At 39.6% G+C, this 11,386-nt stretch overlaps 1 long non-coding RNA gene across 1 annotated transcript; it reads right to left on the bottom strand.

Moving 5' to 3' along the window:
* Positions 1 to 8,616: 8,616 nt before the first annotated feature.
* Positions 8,617 to 11,115, bottom strand: LOC145768203 (uncharacterized). Its single transcript, XR_014288921.1, has 3 exons — positions 10,986 to 11,115; positions 10,182 to 10,369; positions 8,617 to 8,736 (listed from the first exon to the last, which is right to left on the bottom strand). It is a non-coding gene; the product is annotated as an uncharacterized LOC145768203 (long non-coding RNA).
* Between the last annotated feature and the right edge of the window lie 271 nt (positions 11,116 to 11,386).

Here is an 11,386-nt window from a genome sequence, read left to right as displayed (position 1 = left end):
AATGCAGACACAGTCCATTTTGCTGACTTCGGCTTGACGCTATAATATGCCAAGTTTTGATCGACGACATCAGTCCCACCCTTGGTAAAATCGTAGAGCTTGATTATTGCAGGTTTTTTCTGTCCGTCATCTTTGGTTACTCCAAGGATTGGCTGCATGGTTGATAAGACCAGAACATTGCGTTTACCGGTAGATTTTGGTTTGACTGCGTACGACGTAACGGTAATGTGGGTTCTCGACTCCTCCCAGTAAATTTTGGTACTGAAGGCTTCCCAATCAGTGAGAGATTTTAACTCGCCAACCCCTTTTCTATTGCTTTGCCATGTTCCAACTAAAGTTATGTTTTTGTTCCAAAGCCATTCTGCCTAATCAAGTGAAGTGTAAAAGCGATCAAGGGATATGTTTCGTCCTTGAAGCGAAGAAACTCTGTCCAAATTGTGTGCCAACGTTTCCACATATTCCATAGTGGAAGTCAGATAGTGTGGTCCTGGTACACCTACTGGCTTACCCGCATAAGCTATGGCGGTATAGGTGAATGACATACGCGCACTATTCATGCTTCTTAGCAACAAATCATATTTAGCAGGCTTATTTTTTGCATGAAGCTCACTGCCTGAAGGACGCACTAACGCGGGATGGAAACAAAGTCTCATCCAGTGAAAGAAAGTCTTCTGGTATTAAAATCTTTTCACAATTTCCAGTAAAATATTGAAAAAGTTCTCCGATTGCTGTAAATCGGTCACTTTGCCAACGATTGGCCCTTGTGCCATTATCATCAAAACGAATATTTGCAGACAGAAGTTTGAATCGGTTCAACGACATTGTCGCACTAAATATAAGATGTCCATATAAATGGGAAAAGCAATGTTAATTCGGTGAAATGTTCGCTTGAGTAGTCCTCTAATATACCACAATCCAATAAATGCTTCTAGTTCCGTGGCATCAGTTTGCTGAAAATGTGAAGCATGCCAAGATGCTCGTTGAGCCTCCGATATTCGCGATAGTTTCTCTCGTATACATGTGCTGGTGCTTGAAACAATGATGTAGAGTAGATCATCTCTGCTGTAAATAAGAAATGCCATGCATTATACGACGTCGTTGCATATTGATAATCACGCTTTACTTCTGGTAAACTGTGCACCACATTAGCAGAGTCTTGTCTTTCTCTTATTGATGGTTGCTTGGTACTCCAAACAACTTTCTCTCTACATCTTTGTTCAACAACCACCGACATTCGCTCCTCTTTCTTGTCAGGCAATGTATGGTAATTTTCCTCATCCAAGGCGCTATCTAATGAATTGACGGCATGGCTCCTACGACGTTGGGACTGCTTATGTCTGACGGTTACGACCTCATCTTCGTTACTCTTGTCAGATGTTAGCGGACCACCTTCACCATCAGATAAAGACAAATCAACATCATTATCCGAAAAATTTGCATCTTTTTCATCTTCGGTTGCTAATAAATCTGACGTTTGCCTTGCATCATAATACACATTCGAAGCCATAATTTTTAACCGTGGTATAAGGTACACACGGGCCACTTGCTGAAACAAAATGACTTCATTTTGCAAGAAAAATAAATCCAACATAGTGTGTGAGAAGATTTTTTTCTTCAACTGTTCGTGTTTTGAGCAATTAAGAAGTTAAATTTAATAATACAATAATTGGAGAAAAGAGCAGACATTGGTTACAATTATTATTCAGACGCTATACTATCCCTTGCTGGCAGAGTCAGCCATTTGCATTGATTCAACGTTGGCAGATGTTGAATCGTTGTTGAGTGACTGATTTTGATAGCCGAGGTGACTCAACTACTGTATCGCGTTTTTTGCTCGATTTTGCCATTGTAAAAACATAGCTTCATTCTTACTTTTGACTGACGATGAAAACAGCAGTTTTCGAAACGTTTGAATAAAATGTTCGCTAATGTGTTAGCTTTGATATTCATAGTCTGAATTTCCTCTAAATCCTACGGTTATGCTCCGAAGTTTATTACTTTACTTCTGGCCTTTTCAATATCAAATTAATTTGGCCATATAACATACTTTTTTCATATAATGATGTAACCTGACTTGTAATATCGCCATGGTATTATGTGCACTTCTACATTACTTCTGTACGCAACGTTGGTATTTAGCATACTAACATATCGTAGATGTCGTTTTATTTGGACAGTTGCTCATAGTACTCCCAGAGCTAAATATACTGCAAACGTGTTGCAGATAATCTATATCGCACCTTTAGAGGAATTCATCATTACGATATTACACAATTCAAGAGTTTGCCGCAATAATCAGGAATGCTTTGTGTCTTATTCAAAGTGCTCTTCATCTCATAAATAACAAAGTGCCATGAGACATCAAAATGACGTAGAATAACTGTAAAGTTTATAAATTTTGCGCAAAGAAATTAAAATGAACCAGGATACTTTGTTTTTGTCCGATATAAACTCATCTATATTTGTCTAAGTAGGTTGAATGACAGCAAATTGGCATAATTTGACTGTTACAACCGATTACACAAATATGTGAAACGTATAATGGATTTTCAGCAATGATGGGACCGCTTGAAGTACCTCTCATTCTTCATTGTAGGGACGCTATGAACTCATAACGAAAATCAATGACCTAGAATTCATTACACCGTGTTGCTGACAAAACACGTTATGTATGTAGCATGACAGGTGTTATATTATATTGTATCGACGCTCTACGAGATAAATATAAGTGAATATACGCTACTTACAAGAATCTAAGGTACGATAAGGCGTTGTGAAATAAATAATCGAGCAATTTTGTTATGATTATGGGAATACAACTTGTATCAAAAAGAATCAAATCAAAAATAATTAAATTTGGGCTTCAGCATCTTCTAAGAAACAAGCGTATATATGACTTCGGCAATGTCGTCGAACAAGGGTAGAGCACATAAAAAGATAAAATCGTAATGTTTGATTTGTAGTTTGTGCGATAGGCTACAATCAAAGTAAGCAACATATTGTCACAATAATGATCAAGCATTTTACGTTGATTTAACGTAGAAATGCATCGACGAAATATCAGGGACAGAATTTTTGTAACGGAATAAAACTTGTTTATTCTATCTGGAAAGCAGCGAAATGTAGAAAGCAGTCGCAATTCTAAGGGCATTGTTCGAACACACACAAGATTGTAATTAAAACCCCACAATCCTATTTTACGCTTTTGCGGCGAAGCAACGCCTCGGGTAGGATTAGAACAAATGTCCTAAAACGATATATTGGATAATTAGATCACACAGCGGGAGAAAAACTTCCCGCGACAATTAACTGCTGTAATGTAGGCAGTTTCATGAAAATGTCTAGCCACCTGGGACAAAATGCTTATTGTGAAGGGCAGAAAGGTAGAAAAAAGACCAGTGTAGTTTTAAAAATTCGCAAAGAATAAAAACTAAAAGTCAAGAAATTTCACATTTCTAGCATATTTCCTTCTATGAAATATTTCACTACTAAAGTGGGGCGTCCTCATTTGACCCCGTGTCGTATTAAGATAGGGTTAAGTGACACCAAGTCCCATCTATAAGTATATATGCAGTCTCCACTGGTTTTGGAGATCAGTATTAGACGTTTGCTTATATAACATTTCTGTCGGATACTTACGCGCTGTCGCACATAATTTGTGAGTAAAATCTGTCTGTGAATGACATTTATGTGTTATTAGGTTATGATAATACATTATAATGCATTTGTATAATTTCGGCAATTTGTCCATTCGGCATTTAGTCCTTTCGGCAATTAGTCCTTTTGGCAAAATGAGTTTCGGCAAAATGTCCATTCGGCAAAATGTCTTTCGGCAAAATGGGTTTCGGCAAAATGGGTTTCGGCAAAATGTCTTTCGGCAAAATGTCTTTCGGCAAAATGTCCGGGTACCCACAAAACAGTTCATTCGTCTCTAACGACTGGATGTTGAGTTTAACAAGGTTAGCACAAGTAGCTTTCTGACCAGCCAGAGTATCCATTTTAAACGACGCTTTATCATACGGTTTAACGCCAAGTTCGCAGACCAAATCACTCGAAACAAATGTCAACTGCGAACCAGGATCATGCTGACAATACACCAACTTCGATTTGCCAGTTATTGGATTCAAAACACGAGCAGCAGTAACGCGGTTAAAGGCTGCTTTAACATTTCCAATCTTAACATTACGCACAGGAACTCTGGCACGAGTATCATCTTTGCCGATCGAATCCAGAGAATCACGTGACGTCACATAAAAATCATGCAGAAGAAAATAGTGTTTCCTATCGTTGTTAGGCCCACACTGACGACAGTTGTTTGCATGAACGCAATCCCTAACCACATGCTGGCGCAAACACTTCAAGCATTTGCCAGCTTTCACAATGACATCTCTCCGATCGTTAGGTGTCAAGCGCAAAAAATTCTTTACAATTAGACAAAAAATGATATTCAACTTGACCACGTGACGAACAATAAAAACATGCCGGTATGTCACTACGTCTGGCCACACCACCGCGCAGTGCGCCAACAGCAGTCGAGTACTGCGAACTCCCTGAAATCACATTATCATGGGGTTTTACCGACGTCTGCCTAACCGGACATGAAGGCAATTTTCCTTTGCCAAACTTTTTAAATTGCTGCGACTCACCAGAATTGCCCATTAGCATAATGCTAAAATCAGTCGACTTACGCGTTTCCTCCCGAACTACAAATTCAAACAAACTCTGAAAAGTAGGCTCATCAGTGCCACCATACTGATCACCTAAAAAGTCAAGATAACGCTGCTTAGCGTCAAACGGGAGTCGCTTAGCCAAATCCAAAACAAAACGTCCTTCTAATTTATCACGCTGACCATAAGCTTGCGCATAAAGCAAACACTGCGACAATTCATCTTTAAACTCTTTCAAATCACTGGAAGAGATTGAATTTAATTTGCTACCATAGCGATACTTTCTAATTTTCGGTTCAGCGAAAAGACCTCCACGAACCCCAAAACGTTGGGACAAGCGAGCTAACGACATTTCTATTTTGTCTTCCTCTGACAAGCCAGGAGTATCGGAAACCAAATTAGCAATCGTTTGTGCAGCTGTTCTAACACAAGCTGCTTGTAACAAAGTCAAACGAGTCCCCTTAAAGGGCGAAGCTGCCATCAAGGCCGTAACACGATTTTTAAAGAAAATAAATGGCATATTATTACCATCGTAACCAATCTAGGCCGCCTTATCGAAAAACGTCCTACTATTTTGGTATTCAAAAAAGCAATCCTGCTGTTGAGAACTTGATTTAGCTGAAGAAGACAAGCTATATCCCTTAAGGGGCTGAGGGGGCTCAGTCACATGCACAGCCCGATCACGATCCTCACAAACCTTAAAATCAGGAGACGCGATACGCCTCTTACAATCACCCAAATTACGTGTAGCTGGGCGATCAAAAACTAGCGGCGCAGAAAACTGTAAAGGGGGCAAAACATTACTTCGGATGGCGGCCCCGTGACCTGTACGCTCTGGGGGAGGAGTTCTGTTGTAATTCGCAGGCTTTGGCTCTACAGCCTTCGGAAGACCCTTAGCCGCGGCCCCGAGACCTCCTGAAACAGCTGGAAACGTGTGGATTGGACTGGACCACTTACGGATTGAACAGGTGTCTGGAAAAGGTTATCTAAATTTAACCGAGATTGATGTTCACTTCTGGAATGCCTAGAAGATCCCTTCTTAGAGCTACACCGGGAGCCCAACTCTGAACGATATTCAGCTAAAACTATGTCTTTACGTTGTTCAGCCCTCAACTGAGCGTCTTTGAGTGCGAACTCAGCAGCTCTAGCTTCGGCTCTCGCGGCGGCCGCAGCAGCTCTCGCTTCGGCTTCAACTCTCGCGGCAGCCTCTGCTCATGCGGCCTCAACTCTTATGGCCTCAGCTCTGACGGCAGCCTCAGCTCGTATGGCCTCAGCTCTCGCGATGGCCTCAGCAGCTCTTGCTTCGGCCTCAGCTTGGATCTGGAGCTCCTCTCTTCTGAGCTGTAGGTTAATTTGTGCAACTATCCGTGACAAGCTCTCAGACATCCTAGTGCTTACATTTGAAGCGCTATCCTCAGGATGTATGTCAGCGTCCAACATATCTGAGAACTCTCTTACTTTTTCTTCGAAGTTATTTTTTAACGAGTTAAATTCGGGATCTACCCTATCACGAAGTTCTGCCAAGATTGCAGAGTTACAAATTTTACTCAAAAGAGCATGGAAATGCCGTAATTCCTCTTCTAAAGTAGATAACTTGGATCTAAAAACTAACAATTCTTGCTTATCACTCAAAGAACCTAGGGCTACAGAAAGTTCCCCAATTTGAGTTAAAATATCCCTTCTAAGATGCCGGGCCTCTCGAACTGACTTAGCCTCATCGTTACTGGGTCCCTCCCCAGAATGGCCTGCCCGACCGCAAAGAACATCATCAGGCTTAAACTCAGTCGAGTCGACGGCGGTCGAGTCCCTGTCGCCCACCGAGTGTAGACATATTAAATGTTGGAGCTAAATTTAACAATTAAAAAATTAAATTACACAAACACACAAAATTAAGTTGTAAAAAACTTAACTGCAAAGACCGTAAAAATACAAAAAAGAATTTAAATGCACAATACCGTAGTTGTACGGGTATATGAAGTCCTAAAGTTCCACAAAACTTGCTTGGATTCGTCCACTTGAATCTTCAGCAAGCACAGATGGATTGTCGTTAATCTTCTTTCTTGCCAATGAATGTCAAAGTTATTTTTCTTCAGTACCAAACTGAGAAGAAATGTCTTTACTTTTTAGCTAAAAGTTCTTCAGTAGCCTACCAACCGAAATAAAATGTCTCCAATTTTCTTTGCTTCTGTAGACTACCAACCAACAAGATCTTCTTTATTATTCTTTGTGCTTCTAAGTTCCAACTGACAACAACGTCTTTTTTTTTTATGTCTTGCCTGTGCTTCCGTACAAACACTAGCCAGAGAATCGTCTTTATTTTTTTATGTGCTTCAAGTGCTTCTTGGCCTACCAGCTAACAAGCCACGTCTTTATTTTTTATGGTCACAGCGGTAAACCATAATCTCTTCGTGGGAAAATTGTAACGTAAGATTCCCGAATCCGTTCGTCTGTATGTAATGACCGAAAAAGAAACACTCTTTGAAACGTCTATTCAAAAAGTGTATTCCTGTAAAATTAGCCCGCGGCTATCGAAATCGGGATGCAACGCCGTACACCTCTAAAAACTGTCACTACAATACAAACTACTTAGTTAAAGACAGAATTTTTATCCAGCAATGAAGCAAGCACTAAGCAAACAGTTAAATGTGCGACTACCCAGTAAACATTGATTGTTGGGGCAACATTGGCAAGAAGTTGGCCGCAACATTGGCAAGATGCAGACGCCAACGTTGGCAAGATGTTTTATGCACCATTTGGATGCATCTGGCCAGCGTTGGCGTCTGCATCTTGCCAACGTTGGCATCTGCATCTAGCCAACATTGGATTATGCATCTTGCCAACGCTGGCTTCTGCATCTTGCCAACATTGGCTTCTGCATCTTGCCAACGTTGGCAAAATGTTTTATGCACCATTTGGATGCATCTGGCCAACGTTGGCGTCTGCACCTTGCCAACGCTGGCTTTTGCATCTAGCCAACGTTGGCTTCTGCATCTTGCCAACATTGGCTTCTGCATCTTGCCAATGTTGGCGAATAGTTTTATGCACCATTTGGATGCATCTGGCCAGCGTTGGCGTCTGCATCTTGCCACCGTTGGCGTCTGCATCTAGCCAACGTCGACTTCTGCATCTAGCCAACGTTGGCTTCTGTATCTTGCCAACGTTGGCAAAATGTTTTATGCACCATTTTGCTTCATCTTGCCAACGTTGGCATCTGTATCTGGCCAACGTTGGCAAGATGGCTTGTGCACCATTTTGCTTCATCTGGCGCCTAAATTCTGGTTGACTTTTATGCACCATGATGCTGCTTCATCTGACCTATTGACTATTGTGATGCCCGCGCTTTGACCAAGGTTAGCCATGCGAAGCAAGCTGGTGCATAAAACATCTGAACAACATTGGCATCTACATTTGCCAAACGTCTCTCTGTACATAAAACTCGCTCATCACCAAAAGTTTATTGTTGAACCTAGCTAATCCTTGGGCGAAAGAACAGCAGCAACACGGATTTATAAGCAACACTACTTCCTTTGTGACAAAGCAAAGTAACAGCCGAGCTTCGTATATTTTTACATTTATTAGAAACAAGCCAGATCAAATCGTATTGATAGTTGGAGATTCATTGCACATCAGCAGCTTTTTCTTGTGTATCTTTATCATTGTGAATTCCTGCGAATGAAACAAAAATATTTAATTCAAGAGGGCTATTTGGCAACAGTGTAGGATTTTGATCAGTTGTCGTCCAGGATATTACGAAGTTAATTGACAATCTGCAATATCAATGTAATATCCCTCTCTCCAACGTGCGTGACAAAAAACTTATCATTCGATTCTGGGCCACGCAGAGCGATAATCAAGTCCCAATACATTCTAATTGCGTGTACAGTAGGCTAGTTATTCAACAACTAAAGCAACACATTCGCTGTTGTCTTTCAAACATATAACAAGCTCACCAAAAGTTAGTTTTTGCCGTTTTCGGCCACCTTGCCTGTCCTTCCAATTTCGAAATCACTCTGAAACTCTTCATCAATTTGCTGCACGGCAGCAGCTTTGTCGTGCGCCATCACCATGTCTAATCATGAAAGTAAAAAAAGAAGTGTTAAATCAGTATATAAATGCCGACATAGCCTACTAACCACCATGTTCGTTGTTCACATCCAGAGATGGGCAAGATCACCAGTATTGGTGATCTTGAAGATCAAGATCAAGATCACCAAGAATAGGTGATCTTGAAGATCAAGATCAAGATCACCAAACTATGTGATCTTGAAGATCAAGATCAAGATCGTGATCTTGAAGATCAAGATCACTTTCAAGATCACTTTTTGTGTACTTGAAAAAAAAATGAAGTTTTTGATCAGTGATGTTGCAAAAAATAATTACTATAAGCAACCTGGGTAAAGGTATATAGTTGGTATTGCTAACTTATACTTTTAACTACTCGATCGCTGGCCTAAGAATTGTGATAAGTTAGTGACTGTTGCTATTAGGCCTATCAATTGTTGATGTAGTTTGCGTAGAATCGCAACGTCACACCCAAGGCCGAGGTTAATTACAGTTGTTCTGAAAAAGTCGCAAAATTTGCAATTAGTTTTATACGTTTTATTTATAATAAATAAATAAAAATAAACTTTGAACTGCATCATTTTTTACCAAATTTTTGTCTGGTTCGTGGGAGTTTTTATTCGTGTTACTAAGCAGTTTTAACTTTCACTGTATTATGTCAATGTTTATTGCACCATTTACCTATCTGGCAACCTTGATGCTGTTGTCTGCTATCAAAAAAATTCAGAGGCCTGAGGTCAGACAAACCGCTCCATACTCAGACCTTAAACAAGTCTTGGTCTGGTTGATTTGCTGCAATACACCACTTTACATGACCAAAGTCGGCGTCCTAGAGTCCAGATTTTTTAACGCCGCCATTCTAGAGTTTTGAAACATCTAAAATTGAGTCAAAGAAAGAAAACATTTCTTTAAAATTCACACATGGAAATTGTGAACAAAATTAAATCATTTTTTATTATGCGTCAACATAAAGTACACGGAAGTTGACTTCTTTATTATGACCAACACAGAAAACTTTTTCAATTTTTAAATGGCAACGCTGACCAGATTAGACGGAGACTATCGTCTTTTGTTGGACACATATTATATTAACAGTGGCTTAATGTTAGTAGTTGCCACTAACTGCTTTGTACAGTACGAGTTCTAAAAAAATGCCTTTATTTAGGAAGTAAAATTCAATTTTAAAGTGATCTTGATCTTATTGTTCTTCAAGATCAAGATTACACAAAAAACAGTGATCTTAGATCAAGATCAAGATCACCAAAAAAAAAGTGATCTTCAAGATCAAGATCACGCCCATCTCTGTTCACATCAATGCGAGTACACCACTAAAACATTTTCATACATTACTCAATACTCTTCACAATTACATCATACATTAATCAAAGGAACAAAATGGCATAGTTATGACATAATCATTTAGTCGTAGTAGAAACATTTATCCGTACTCACCAAGAACAACCTTTTTCAGATTCTTTTTTAAACAATCAAACGAGTGCTTAGACTTCACGACGTTTTTTTTTTTCTTTCTTTTTTCTTGACATGACTTGAACTGTGTTGTGTTCGATAATAATAGTTGGAATAAGTCCACTGATACAATCGCTTGCATTTTTGCCAACAATTTGACTTAAATTTGCCACCTGCAAAATGTAAATCGAATGTAATGACAGGGGTTTCATCCATCATATGAAAAAGCTTCAGCACTTGTTACAGAAATTTTCGACTGTTACAAATGACAGCCAACGTTTAATGTTTATTTTGGGATTCCAGTCGTCTTTTGTGTTGCGTATGTAGGTCGCAGTGTAGGCTACTGTAGGCTATGTTGTCGCAATGGGCGCAAAATAAAACATGTTATTATTATTATTATTCAGTTGACGGCAATGAAAGCTACATTTGCAAATACTCTACAACCATCACAGACCTATCCACACGACATAAAAATACAAACACATTCAAGCAGTCAGGCAAACACTGCCGGAGCAGCAAAATCAAAGATTGAGCAAAACCCTACACATGTTGTGGGACATCACAAGCTCTGCTACTTTGCTGATATCTTCTTAGCACTCATCTAGGAGCACTGGCACTAAATTTGTCACGAGAATATTTCATATGAAAGTTTTCCATTGGTCATTGAGTTTTATAACTTTCTCTAAATTGAGTTTTATAACTTTCTTTAAATTGTGTAAACGTAGCCTAGTGACAAAAACGACTTTACACAATTATTTCAGGTTCAATGAATAAAAGACATTCACTTACCAGGTTTTCATAAACATTGTCGTAAGCCATTCCTATAGTTTCATTTTGATCATTTGTAAAACTTCTTTCGGCCGTATTATCTCAATTGAATTCGATTTTTTATATTTTCGATGCAAGAAGCGAAAATTCCTCTTAGCGCTGTTCACATAAGCGTTGTGCTTTCGGCTCTCCACGTAATTGTGTATTGAGCACAGCCGCCATGCTTGAACAGTCGAAGTGAATCGAGTGACGTCATAATCGCTTTAGCAAAGGATTAAGTCATGGCCTTTATCTTCCTTCATAAAAGAAAAACAAGTTCTTCTGCTAAATTGCATCTCCTCACGTTGATATAACACATCGCCGCATTCTAAAGCTTTGTTGCCTATTTCACTTCAACGCGTCATATTGCCCAGTCAAAGTTT

The sequence above is a fragment of the Aplidium turbinatum genome, chromosome 4, assembly GCF_918807975.1.
Source record: "Aplidium turbinatum chromosome 4, kaAplTurb1.1, whole genome shotgun sequence".
Lineage (NCBI taxonomy): Eukaryota > Metazoa > Chordata > Ascidiacea > Aplousobranchia > Polyclinidae > Aplidium > Aplidium turbinatum.
This window is presented reverse-complemented; position numbering and strand designations above follow the sequence as displayed.